Source organism: Elephantulus edwardii, unplaced genomic scaffold (genome assembly GCF_000299155.1).
Source record: "Elephantulus edwardii isolate Elephantulus edwardi_28Jun2011 unplaced genomic scaffold, EleEdw1.0 scaffold00294, whole genome shotgun sequence".
NCBI lineage: Eukaryota > Metazoa > Chordata > Mammalia > Macroscelidea > Macroscelididae > Elephantulus > Elephantulus edwardii.
Window position 1 is genome coordinate 2,462,286 of NW_006400044.1, and position 11,081 is coordinate 2,473,366.

Sequence of the window (11,081 nt, forward strand, 5' to 3'; positions counted from 1 at the left end):
TCTACGAGGACCATAGACATCAGCATAATGGCCTCCATGAAGGAAAAACTGCAAGGACTCATGGCTGCAACCATCACACCGATGACAAAAAACAGAGAGATCAACTTATCAGTAATTGGTCAATATGTAAACTATCTTGTGGAAGAAGGCGTTAAGAACATTTTTGTGAATGGTATGACAGGAGAAGGCCTGTCCCTGAGCATCTCAGAGTGTCACCAAATTGCAGAAGAGTGGGTGACAAAAGGAAGAGCAAGTTGGATCACGTGGTGATTCATGTAGGAACAATGAGTTTGAAAGAGTCAGAAGAACTGGCCAAATATGCAGGAGACATAGGAACTGATGGCATTGCTCTCATTGCACCTTTCTTTCTCAAGTCATGGAACAAAGAAGCTCTGATTAGTTTCCTAAAGGAAGTGGCGGAAGCTGCTTCTATACTGCCATTTTATTACTACCACATTCCTACCTTGACTGGCATGAAGATTTGTGCTGAGGAATTGTTGAATAGAATTCAAGATAAGATCCTCACATTCCAAGGACTGAAATTCAGTGACACAGATCTCTTAGACTTTGGGCAATGATCAGAATCGCCAGTGGCAGTTTTATCCCTTTTTGGAGTAGATGAGCAACTGTGGAGTGCTCTGGTGATGGGAGGGACTGTAGCAGTGGGCAGTATCTATAACTACCTGGAGAAGAAGACAAACCAGATGTTAGAAGCTTTTGAAGGACTATTCTTCTGCTCTGAATTATCAGTTCTGCACCAAGAGATTTATAAACTTTGTGATCAAATTGGGTTTTGGAGTGTTGCACCAAAGCCATCGTGACTCTCGTCTCTGGGATTCCAATGGACCCACCCCGACTTCCTCTGCAGAAAGCCTCCACGGAATTTACTGACAATGCTGAAGTCTGGATTTCCTTCCTTAAATCAAAGATTTAAAGGATAGAAATTTGAAAGGCTTGTAGCTAATCCCTCTTGATCAAATAAATGCACGCATCGAAAATGCAATCACTTCTTGGCCTTTTGGCTGAGATAAAGTAAAGTATCTGTTCTTCTCAGTTTAGCACCTGATACATCCGCCAACTAGAAGACAGTATTCAATGGATTTGGGGAATTAGGAGATGGAAGAGAAGCTTGCTCTGTCCATTCTACACATCACCTGCAGTAGCCCCAGGAACGCTGTATGAACAACAACAACAAAAATAAGTAATGCAACTAGTAATCCACGTAACACACTCATTTCTCAGGGATTTTTTTAGTTGAACTGAATTTTCTCCTATCAAATTAAATCACACCATCAGTAAATCAATAATCACTAATCAACAATCAAATACCTTTTAAGATCCCATAATAAGTTTTGTGAAGGGAGCAAAAATGTGAAAAGCATTTATGAGTCCTGAATTATATGCAACAGTTTGCAAATGTTTATGTAGAGAAATTTCTTATATGGATGAAATGGTATCAAGAGGAAAAGTATTACTGATTAAAATTCATTTACCTGCCAAAAGAAAAAAAAAAGAAGTAATGAAAATAGTATGGGTTGATGAGGTACACTTTCATCTTTAAACCAACTTCCTTGTTCTTTAGCTCTTTAAAAAGATTCTTTACAGGAGATTTACTCATTGTAAAATGTCTTTTGATGCCTTGCTGCTACTACCATGGGCACTGATTTTGTACCCAAGTAAAATGAAATTATTTACAACTTCAATTTTTTTCTCCATCTATTGTGAAGTTATCTATTGGTTCAAGGATGAGCGAGGACTTATGCTTTCTTGATGATGATATGTAATCCATATTGAAAGCTGGGCTCTTATCTGGAGTAGGCCCTTCAAATCTTCACTCACTGTGAGCTTTGTTGTGTTTTCTTTTTTTTTTATTTTATTTTTTTCTATGTTGTGTTTTCTGCATAATCCTAGTGTTGAATGAGGTTTCCTCATTGAAGATCTTCCTCTTTCACTGATTTTCCACCTTTCCAAGCATGGTATCTTGCTCCAAGGACTGGATCCTCCTAATCATTTGTCCAAAATATGTGAGAAAAACTTCACCATTGGTGCCTTCAAAGAACACCCTAGCTTCACTTCTCTGAGACGTACTTGTTTCACTCTTTCAGTCTATGGGATATTAACTACTTTTCTCCAACACAACCGTTCAAAAGCACTGATTCTTCTTGTGCCATTTTTAGGTATTGTCTAACTTTCAGATGCATTACAACTAATTAGAAAGACCATAGCTTGAATCACAAACAATTTATTTTAAACTAACATCACTGCTCCTTAACACTTCAGAGAGGTCCTTGACAGCAGATTTATCAAATACATATTTTGATTTTTTTATTGACTGCTAATGCCAAGAGTGTTGTTGATTCAGCAAGTTGAATTCATTGATACCGTCAATATTTCCTCCATCTATCATGATGTAGAGCTTCTTAAATTTAAGTATATATTCTTATGCTTTTATTTTGTAAAAGTGTAATGTCTGGTTTGGGGTTGAGACTTGAGTGTGGCTGTTGCTCTCAAGTAGATGTGAGCTGATTGTATTTGGCCTCATAGATAAAAAGACATCTGGTCTCTCAGGCCTATGGCCCTCGGGCCTGGTTTTTGTGGAGCTCCCGAATAAAACAGGCTTGGAAGCAGGAGTGGCATCCATCCACTTCCAAAAAAGCTTGCCTCCAGAAACTCTATGAACTTGGAGAAAAGATGAAAGTTTTGTGTCCAAGACTTTCATTCATGGAGTTGCTATTAGTTGTCTATGACTCAGTGGCATTTAACAACATCAACAGCAACCACTGCATACCATTCTGTATTTTAATATTAAAATTAAATTATTTTAAAGTAATTTCTTGAGCTTTTTCCTATATTTCAGACATTGTGCCAGAAGTATACATATTCAAAAGATAGTATATGTCAAACATACATTCTTTTTTTTCCCCCCAGTGAACTTTATCATCATTTTTGCTTGTTTGTTTCTTTTTAAATCCACCATTCCTGGCTGGCCTTGACTCTAAACAAGTGGACTGTGACCAGGAGAATAGGTGAGGGGAACCAGCCTGCCTGGAGAGAGCTGCACATATCCACAAATTCCATTTATACCTAAAACTAAAGAGAAAAACACAGATCACTATTGAGGCTAGAAATTGGCATCCTAGAAAGGGAAAGGCTTAGGTAGCAATTGGGGGATACAGGTACCCCTTAAACTGGAGTTCTATTAGTTTGTTTCAGCCCAAGAGGAGAAAAAGGTCAGAAGATCAAAAGTACTTAAGGATGCCAGAACCATCTGGGTTAGAGAAAGGAGGAAAATACAGAGGGGTTGAAAGACTGCCAACTGGGGTGGAGGGATTATTCTTTCCCTCCTGGGATCCCCTTAGCCTCTCTGGTCTGGTAGGAAGGGGGAAGTCTGCTGCATCCCTGATTAGGTTCGAGGCTGCAGGCTGCTGCAGGTAAGGGGCTGGAGAGGGCTCTGAAGGGCCTGTCCTCCAGGGAGACAACACTTCTCCCCGGCTTCTCTGCTAGAGTGCAGCAGTCCTTGACTTCCTCTTTCTTAGCAGCTTGCTTCTAATTCATACTTGATCCCTTTCAGCTTCTTCTTGGAGCTAGCATAGATCATTCCACTCTCAAAGAATACACACTCGGGCTCCGAAAAGATAAACACGATCCTCCTTCTTGGTCTCATAGGTTACATTATACAGGATGTAGCAGGCGACTTTGTCTGGCAGCATCTTGACAAAGGTGGCATAGGGGTCATTGACAGTCTGGCCCACGTCTCCAATCAGAATCTCCTAGCCTTCCTCCATGACAATATTCTTGTTCTTGCTCAGGCCGAATAGCATATCTGACATCGATGATTTGCATACTTTGATGCCACTGAACACCTGATGACACCATCGAAGACAGACACACCTGAGGCCATGTTTCTGGAAGCAAAAGGGTTATGGCAAAGGGAGCAAGTTAGAGAAGACAAGAGCCTCTGCAGCTGCTTCCTGGATCCCACTGAACTACACACAGACATTCTTCAATACATGTTAACATATATACACACAAACACATTTAATAAAACCATATATCAGTTGATAAGATTGCTGTCTACACTGACATTTTTAAGAAGAAATTATCAAGAAAACATTTATTGGAAAATTAGTTTTTAAAATTCCTAGTTTTAGGCTGAATCAATATTTCTAAAAAATGATCAATATCTAAAAATTGATCAGTTAATGATAAATATTAAAACTGAAACTCCATATTTTCACTTGCATATATTTAGCATACTTAAATTTAACGTATATAGTAAATTTTTGGAATACTGAAAGCTATAAAAATATCCTTCCTAAAATAATCCAATAACAAGCTACTGTATTCATGTTAAGTCTTATCCACATGAGAAGATATATTATAGTATAATGAAACAAGATAAGAATACAATATTATAAGTATAAGCACAGTCTCTAAGAATAGTAATGTTTCTGCTGTGAGCTTTAAAAGAACAAAAAAGAAAGAAAAAATGTCCTTTGTCCAAATTTGTTCACTGAAGTAGTATTAATATTTTGATAAAAGCAAGATTTAATATAAAATTTAGGTGACCGACAACTTCTATAGCATTATGCTTTTCTGAACAGCATATTACTGTTATGAAAGACAGTTTCATTTTGATGTGAAGATTCTCTGGACTATCATGAGAGTGAAAATTTGCAGAATTAATAACACAAGGTCCAAACTCTATCTTGTTAACTATGCTAAATTAGTGCACTTGCTACTCATGGAAATGCAACATGCTGAAAGTTATCTATACTAGTCAGTATACTGTGATCATCATTCATATAGCAATATTTTTCATGGCCTTTGTGTAAATGGCCACTTGCTTGACTACCTAGCCAGGCACTGAAGTGATACAGTCCTTTGATTATATAATCATGTCATCTCTTCCCCAGTGTGTGTTGTATATAGAAGCAATTAGGAAACAAAATTTGAGTCTGGCAAGGAAAGATTATGAAATTACGTGGTTATGAAATTTGTTTCCTAGTATTTTACCACATTAGTGACTCATAAAGTTAGAATGAATTCAGTACAGAAAAATGCCATCTGAGGATATCCAGAAGTAAGTTTAGGTTTGGTTAGGAGCTCCGAACTTCTTCGCTTTCCTATGTCTTCTAATTTGTTGTTTGGTCTCCTTTATCCAGTATGACTCAGCACGTTGAAATCAAAGCGAAAGAACCTTCCTTTTGGGAATTCAGATGAGGTCTATTGGTTTGATTTGGGAAACTATTTGCTTCATGTAGATAAGTTATTTCTGTGCACTGAGAGGAAGAATATACAAAAAGAGTATTGCTATGAAATCTCTGCAGAGCCGAAGTTATACAGGGAATCATTAGATTTTTTTTACAATTGGTATCTATTGAAGATATAAATGCTAAAATTATGTTACTGTACTCATTCTTTATAACCAGAAGTCAAACTAGTTTTGGGGGCTTTTTTTGAGGTGAAGACTTTGTAAATTCTCCCAATCCCACTTTCATGTCTTTTTTAATTTTTGTTTTATTATTCAACTCAAGCATTAATCCACCTTTAAGCCTCTCATGGAGGGTTGTTTTGTCACACATGCTTGAGCCCTTTAAAAGAGCCAAGTACCATGGTATGTGCTTTATATTATGTTAGGCCATTTAATCCCTAGAAAAACCATTCTGAAGTTGATAGTATTCCTGTTTTATAAATAAGAATACTGGGCCTTAGAGAGATTAGATTACTTGCCCAAGCTCATGCATCAGTAATTGCTGGAGCCAGGAATTGACCTCAAGTCAGGCAGACTCTAAAACTTATGCTTCTGCCACTACACAAATTTTTAAAATGTAATTCTCCAGACTTCATCCAAGAGCAAATCATGTTATTGCATGACAGCCTTCAGATCAGTCACTTGTTTAGTCTAGAAGCCTTTTTTTTTTTTTTTTTGAGTAGCATAGGTAAACTCTTTACAGGAAAAAAAAAAAGATTGGGACATAGAAATCTTCCATTTAACTCTTGCTTGGAAAATGGTTTCAAGTTTCTGTGTTTCAGTTAACTCCTCTTAAATATAGGTGTAAAAATATTCATCTCCATAAGGAGTAACTGTACCATCTAATGTGGTAACAAATAGTACATATTAAGGAAAAGCTTTACAAATGGATTATCATTAAGTATAATGTCATACAATAGATAGGAAAGATGAATTTCATGAGAGCTTAGAATAAAGTCAAAGAGAAAAAAATAAAAACAAAACACACCCCAAGAAACCAACTCAAACAGCCCTAAATAATGGAATAACAATTCAAAGAAAATGATAAAAATAAGCAATGAGTTATGTGTACAAGTTCATAAATGAGGACTTAGACTTTACAAAATATACAGGGATATTGTGCTATATAGGACGGTGAAATAGCACTTTATTTTAAGCTAGAGGAAAGACACAAAGTTAAGTAATATAAAACCAGTTCCAAGAGTCAATTGCAACTCCTGGTAACCCCACATAGGGCAGACCTAGGCTCCATAGTTTTCCGCAACTTGAACTTTTGGAAACATAATGATAAAGCTCTCTTCCAAGGCAGCTCTGAGTGGATTATAATCCTCAAATTTTCATTTATTAATTCAGCTTTTATCTATCTGCTACACCTTGCTGTTCTTATTATAGTTTTTTGTTTTGTTTTTTTTTTTAATTTATTTTATTTTATTGGGTTTTTTGTATGTGTGCGTGTACCGTCAAATCAGATCTGACTGGTACAGGAGAAGATTGCCCCTCCTTCCCCGGCAGAGCATCTGGTGGATTCGAACCGTGAACCCCTGGGATTGTAATTGCAGCTTCTTGCCACTAGGCCACCAGAGCTCCCCATGTTCTTATTATAGTTAAGTGCTCTCCAGTTGGTTTTGACTCTCAGTGACACTATGTACAAAAATCCATCCTTACAATTATTTCTATGATCGAACGTATTGTTGCAGGAAATCTGACCAAGTGTTTGATTGTTGTTGTTGTTGTTTGGTTAGGTGCCATTGAGTTGAATACAACTCATATCAACCCTATAAACAAAAGATCTGAATCCTGTTTGATCCTGCACCATCCTCACACTTCCTGACACACAAGAGCCCATTGCAGCAGTCACCATGTCAATCCATCTTACTCTCTCACTCAAGATCTTACTCTCCTTCACTGACCCTCCACCCTTCTTACCATCATGTCCTTCTCCAAGGAATATCTCCTACTAGCAACATGCCATAAGTATGTGACACGAAGCCTCATCATTCTTGCCTCCAAAATCACTCCAGCTGCACCCTCGCCAAGGCATATCTATTCGTTTCCTTGGCTGTCCATGGGATGTTCAGTGTGCTTCTCTGACACAACAGCTCAAAGGCATCAATTCTTTTTTGGTCATCCTTATTCATTGTCCAGTTCTTGGATATATAACAAGTCATCAGAAAGACTATGGCCTGAATTAGATGCACCTTAGTCTTCAAACTGACATCATTACTCCCAGAAAATTTAGAAAGGTCCCTAATTGCAGATTTTCCCAGTTCAATGTGCCTCCTTTATCCTGACTGATGATTGCAAGGATGTTAATTGTGGATCCAAGCAGGATGAAGCTTGACAATTTAAATCTCCTCTTCATCCATCAAGACACTGTCTATTAGCCCAGTGGTAAGAATCTTTGTTTTCCTGACATTGAGACACAATCCATACTAAATGCTGCATTCTTTGATCCTCCTCAATAAGTGCTTCAAGTCCTCTTCACTTTCAGCAAGCAAGGTTGGGTCATCCGAATAATGGAGATTATTGTTGAGTCTCCCTCCAATCCTGATGCCACAATCCTCCTCACAAAGTCCAACTTTCCAGATTATTTTCTCATCATACAGATTGAATAGGTATGGGGAGAAAATGGAGCCCTGGGGTGTCTTCCTTTTTATTGGTGAACCTCTTTAGCAAACATGATGCCTTACTCTAAGGTCTGACTTCTGATAAGTTGTTCAAAGCATATCTCCCTTCATTTCTAAGGAGCATTCTGGCGGTATTTTGAAGAGAGATTTGCTTGCTCTTTTGGCTATGGTATATTCAGATGGAGAAAAGATTGAAATTGTCAACAACTTCATCTTACTTGGACCCACAATTAATACCCTTACTACCAGCAGTCAGAAAATCAAAGGATGTATTGCACTAGGACATCACCAAATTTTTGTGGAGTTATGATGTTACTCTGAGAACGATGGTGTGTCTGACTCAGGCCATGGATTTTGTGGTCACTTACTATGTATCTGAGAGCTGGAAAATAGAAAGAGATGACAGAAGAAAAACATGATGCCTTTGAGCTGTGGTATTAGAGAAGATCACTGAACATCCCATGGACTGCCAAAAAAAAAGCAAAACAAATGCATCTTGGAAAGGGTACAGCAGAAGTGCTCTTTGGAAGCAAGGATGATAAGGCTTCATCTCACACACATTTCAAGAATAGTTAGGTGGGGCAATTCTTTGGAGAGGGACATGATGTTCGGAAATCTCAGCAAAGGAGAGGAAGACCTTCGACCAGGTGGTTTGACATGGTGACTGCCGTAATGGCCTTTAATGTTTCAGGAAGTGTAAGGATAGTACAGAATATGACGTGCTTCAGATCTGTAGTTTATAGGGTGCTATGGATTTGAACCCTGTCTTCTCAAACTGAGGAGGACCTAAATCACTTGCTGCAGAAGGTCAAGGACAGCAAAGTTCAATGTGGATTGAAGCTCAATATCAAGAAAACAAAGACTCTCGCAGAATCATGATAAATGCTAAAGAGAATGAGATTATTAACAGCTTCAGTTTGCTTGGCTCTATAATTAACCCTCTTGGTACCAACAACCAGAAAATGAAAATTTAATTACATTGGGAAACTCTGCTGTCAGAGACCTCTCCAAAGTACTGAAGAGCAATGATGTGAGTCTGGAGACACAGGCCATGGTCTTTGCATTTACTTGCTATGCATCAGCAAGCTGAACAATGACTAGGGATGATAGAAGGAGAATTGATGGCTTTGAACTGTGGCGTTGGAGAAGAGTATTGACTATACCATGGACTCCTAGGAGAACAAACAAGTTCATCCTGGAGACGGTGAAACCAGGCTGCACCTTGGAAGCGAGGATTCTGAAGCTTCATCTGACATACTTTGGCCGTATTGCAAGGCAGGATCAATCCTTGGAGAAGGACGTCATGCCTGTGAGTGTGGAGGGGCAGCACAAGAAAGGAAGACCCTCAATAAGATGGATCAATTTAGTGACTGGGGTAATTGAGGTAAATGTGTCAGAGACAAAAAATTGACATGGCATAGAACAGGTTTTAGGGCTGTTATACACAGGGTTGTTATCAATCACAGGCTACTCGACGGCACATAACAACAACAATGGAGCTGTTGGAACCTAACAATTAACAACAACATTCAATATCCTTCACCAACACTGTAATTCAAAGGCATCAATTATGCTTTGATATTTATTATTCATCATCCAACTTTTGTACATATATGTAGCAATTGAAAATACCATTGCTTGGGCCAGATGCACATTAATTCTCAAAGTAACTTATTTTCTCTTTTATATTTAAAAAAACCCAAACAACCCTTTGCAGCTGATTTACCTAGTTTAAAAAGTCACTTGACTTCTTGACTGTTTCATTGATCATAGAATTTATCGTGGATCTAAGGAAAAGTAAAATTATTAACAACCTCAGTGATTGTCCCTTTTTATTTGAATGTCATTTACTGTTCACTTGTGAGGATTTCTGCTTTTTTGGTGTTGAAGAGTCATCCATGGTGAAGGTTATACAGCCTTGGATCTTCATCAGTAATTGCTTCTAGTCCCCTTGATTTTCAACAAGTGGTGTCATGTGTATATTGTAAATTGTTAATAAATCTTTCTCCAATCCTGATACTGGCATCTTATTAATCCAGGACAGTTTATTGAATTATTTGCTAGCCAGGCAGTTTAAATAGATATTGCAAAAGGATTAAACCTTGATGCAAGCTTTCCTGATGTTAAATTATGCAGTATCTACTTTTTTTGTTTGAATGACTGCCTCTTGTTCTATGTACAGATTCTGCCTGCACAAAAATGTATTTCTGTTCTTCACTATGTGGTCCATAATTTGTCGACTGTTTTTGCATAAAACACAGGTTACATCTTTTTTTTATATTCATTGCTTTTCGGCAAGACACTAGCAATGATAACCCTGCTTTTAAGTCTTCTGGATCCAGCTTGAATTTCTGGAAATACCTTATCACTGAGACAGATGGGGTTGCACCACTCAGACACTCTTAAACAATAGAAAAAGAACTCTGATAGAGTAGGTCATAGTGTACTAGTCTACTGACAAAATATCAAGTAACCCCAGTGATTCTAATGTACCAGTAGCTTTGCAGGGGAAAGATGAAAAATCTCTTCTCATTAAGGTGGAGGGTCACAATGAATCCAAATAACTGAATGGCAGTGAGTTTAAATTTTGTTGAAAGAGGAAATGGAGAACGTTATTGAAACAAAATGATGTTGTTATTGTTGTTAGGTACTGTTGAACTGAATATGACTCATAGCAGCCCTATGTAGATCTGAACCCCATCTCATCCTGTGCTGCCCTCACAATCTCTGACACTCTCAAGTTCACTACTACAGTCTCTGTGCTAATCCTAAGGCACTCCTCTTTTTTCCAACTCCTCACCTTTTGTGGCATGATGCTCTTCTCCAAAGAATAACCTCTCTTAACATGTCCATGGTATGCGAGATGAAGCTTTGCCATCTTTGTCTCTCAGGAGCCCTCTGGTTTTACTTTCTCCAAGACATATCCGTTTGTTGCTTTGGCAGTCCATAGGATACCCAGTATTTTTTTTTACAACACCACGGCTAAAATACATCAATTCTTCTGTCATTCGTATTCACTATCCAGCTCTCAAATGGATAGCAAGTAACTGAAAAGACTATGGCCTGAACCAGTTGTACCTTAGTCCTCAAACTGACGTCATTGTTTCCAGTAATTTGAAGACGTCCCTGACTGCAGATTTTCCCAATGCAATATGTCTCCTGATCTCCTGGCTGCTAGTACCAATGGTGTTGACTGTGGA

General features: G+C 38.1%; 2 pseudogenes; one reads left to right on the plus strand and one right to left on the minus strand.

The window, feature by feature from the left end:
* The first annotated feature begins 27 nt into the window (after positions 1-27).
* Positions 28-9,827, plus strand: LOC102863622 (annotated as a pseudogene).
* On the minus strand, positions 3,331-3,901 carry LOC102860354 (annotated as a pseudogene).
* Positions 9,828-11,081: the final 1,254 nt, after the last annotated feature.